This window comes from Electrophorus electricus, unplaced genomic scaffold (genome assembly GCF_041902795.1).
Source record: "Electrophorus electricus isolate QZ-2024a unplaced genomic scaffold, ASM4190279v1 Scaffold74, whole genome shotgun sequence".
NCBI classification, from domain to species: domain Eukaryota; kingdom Metazoa; phylum Chordata; class Actinopteri; order Gymnotiformes; family Gymnotidae; genus Electrophorus; species Electrophorus electricus.
Window position 1 is genome coordinate 415,694 of NW_027658791.1, and position 3,532 is coordinate 419,225.

Sequence of the window (3,532 nt, forward strand, 5' to 3'; positions counted from 1 at the left end):
ACCAACAGTATTTTTTTTTTCCTGTAACTGACAAAGATTGCATATGCTAAATGTATGTGTCCTAAATATATTCTAAATACATTTACATTAGTGTTTTTAATTAATTTCTCGAACATTTGTTGAAATGCATTTGTAATTTATATTCAGAGACATTCAGTGTACTTAAGTACAAGCATTCAATTAGCATCACTGTTCACCATAGCTGTTTTTCCATTTTTTGTGGCTTTTGTCCATTGCCACAGTATGGCTTTAAATCATTTGTCTTGGTTCTACTTTACTTACTATGGCTGATTGAGTTCTCTCGGTAGTGAAGTCCTTCTTCATTAAACGCTTTGGTCTAGTAACTGTTTAAAAAGTAACAGAAAATGTCTTATTAGCGTTGTATAGATACTTAGAACACTGCTACGTAGATCTCTCTCTCTCAGACAGACACACACACACACACAGTTCATCCAAGAAGTCATCCTCTATTCTGGAAGGGTTCTGGGCTCGTGTTTTTTCGTTTTTCTTTTTCCCATATTTACCAAATATCCCGTGCTTTTCCTTTTCATATTTCTCAGAAGGAACATGTTCCTTGCGTCTTGGATTGCAATTGTAACTACCGCACTGACCCATAATAAATTTAGTGTACCCGTTATCTGTGATCTGTAGTCTAAAAATGGGTCACAGAAATTGTTCATTTGAAAAATCTGTTCTTTGACTACATCATATTCGCTTAATTGATGCGGCTGCATTATGACATCACACGCCACCCACTGAAATAAAAGCTGAGGATGTCATTGCAGAGGTAGGAGGAGCCAGAGTAGAATATTACAGAATATTACATTGCTTGAATAGTGGCTCTGTCTGCCCTGGGGGTATTATTGAAACCCAAAGGCTGAAAGGATGGGGAGAGAGAGAGAGAGAGAGCGAGCGAGCGAGCATGTGTGAACATATTCTTGTCACGGTACGCCCCCCCCCCCCCAAACGTCTCCCCGTGTGTGTTTGCTTGTGTGTGTGTGTGTGTGTTCATCCGTGTGGCCATGCTCCCTTGTGTTTCACGGCTGCCCTTCATTGTGTTGTTATTGTTTGCGTATATAAGTCCTTTGTGTAAACGTTAACGTTGTCAGTGTTTGATCCCACGATAGCCTTAGTGCTACGTTGTCTTCCATGTCTCTAAATAAACATCGTTATATGCATCATTGCTCCTCTTTTGTATCCTGCCAAGCCTCCCTGTGTTACAATGATGGTAAAATTGGATAAAATACTAGATCATAGATTGCAGTCTGAAGTACTTTTGACCTGCTGAGAGTTAGCCTGATTTGACTTAGCCTGTTCCTAACCTTTGTTTAGTATGTTGCATAAAAGCTCATGGAAATATTTCAGATGTAATATACATGTAACTGACCTAGTAGAGCAAAATTACAGAATTGTAAGGAGGAAGTGACGTTCTTGGGGCATATCATTAAAGGGGAAAATACACACAAGCTGTCTCAAAACCGACCACAAGCCATAATTTCGCTACCTAAACCATAGTGGCATACTCCCCTCTTACTGTTTTAGTCCCACACGCATTACATCGAATACTGCAGGACCAAAGAGTGTCACACTTATCAGCCCAGTGGTAGCTGAGATACCACACCACCCTCTTAGATATGCCTAATATAACTGTCAAAAGGTGTATAACACTGAACCCAGCTACACTCCTTCCTAGGGAGGAGGATGGAGATCCACAAGACTGCACAGCAGTCTTAGCTGAAGTATATATACCGCGGGTTGATCTCTTTGAAGAAGCCATAAGTAACCCAGACCTATGCCTCTATGTGGATGGGTCAGCATGCAGGGACGACACAGGGGTCAATAGGGAAGCATACGCGGTAGTAACAGATCATGAAATACTTAAAACAGAAGTATTACCATCCTCCTATTCAGCGCAGGCTGCTGAACTAGTAGCACTGACGGAAGCATGCAAACTAGCTGCAGACAAAACTGTTAATGATTTTGGAGCCATATGGAAACATAGGCAATTCCTGACAAGCTCGGGTAAATATATTAGACATCACCATCTTGCTAGAAGCCATTTCGCTGCCAAAGACAATTGCAGTTGTTAAGTGTGCAGCTCACAGGACTACAGAAGACCAAATCAGCAAGGGGAATACTTTTGCAGATAGAGTAGCAAAGGCAGCTGCAACTAAAACCGCTGTGCAAGCAATACAGGAAACCGCTGCTACCCCGCAGGCCACATTATGGGAAATTCAGTCAGGGGCTACCGCCACTGAAGGCACCAGGTGGAGACAACTAGAACCTCCTGTTAACAACCCACGCTGCTGTCAAAATAGAAGGACGAGGAACCTGGGTACATCACACACACCGTAAGAAGGCTCCGACACCAGCCCCAACTCCAAGCAGCAGCACCCAAACAGACTAGGTCAGAACTGTGTTGAGTAGGGTGTTAAAGGCAAGGCCTACCCTTTCGACACTCGGAACCGTCAAGAGACGGTAGAGAAAATCAGACACAGCTAACGCAGTCAGAACATAGACTGAATATTAATATGGATGAAGAATCCCATGACTTATGAGAAGACTTGTTACCATTTCAGGGTCCCAACGCCACTGAAGCAGAATGATTAGCAGCTAAATGCCAACAAAATACAGCGTGTATGTCAGCCATTGTGCATGCCCAACATATCGAGCAAGAGTACCTGGTGTGCCAGCACACCAGTGTTCCAAGGACTGTAATCCCTCTGAAAAACGCAGACGTAGGAGAAGTGAATATGACAATCTCTATGTGCCAGGTTATTAACCAGACCTCAAACTGTCCCAGTCCCACTAACCCCGCACCACCGAAAATGATGCTGCATGTGGCAGCTAGTAAGGGTGAGATATTTGTATAGCAGATGAAGCAGCAGGTGCCGGAAGTCTGGTCCAGATGCATCGATTATGTGCAGGTGCACAGCAATGGCACTTGCAGTGACTCCAATAGCAGTTCCCTGTGGAATTGCTCCATGACAACCCTGCAGGGGTATTGGAATGTAATGTGGGTCGGTGGTTCGGTGGCCTATGGTGAATTGCCACAGAACTGGACTGGTTGTTGTTATCCAGCTGTAGTGCGCCCAAGGACGCAGGTGTATACACTTCCCCATGCCAAGCAGCACAGGGTGAGGAGAGACATAACCAGCACAGACTATTGTGGTAGAATTCTGAGGGACCCATGGACCACTCCGGGTGAAACCATTGGTTGGTCCCTTTTCCTGGGCGGTGGCACAGTAGCAGCCCTGCAAAAGATCAATGGCTTAGCTTATCAGTTACTGCAAGTAGTTAATGACACCTTAGCAGCAATAGGTGCCTTAAAGATAGAACAACAAGTGATAAGGGCAGCAGTGCTTCAACATAGAATGGTATTAAATCTCCTAACCATGAAGGAAGGAGGAGTGTGCAAAATGATTAACACTTCCTGCTGTTTTTACATTCCAGATCTCAGCGCTAATATTACTGATTATATGAATCTTATGTGATCTGCCTTCACTCCGCAGCCTACAGTTCCAGTAGCGGC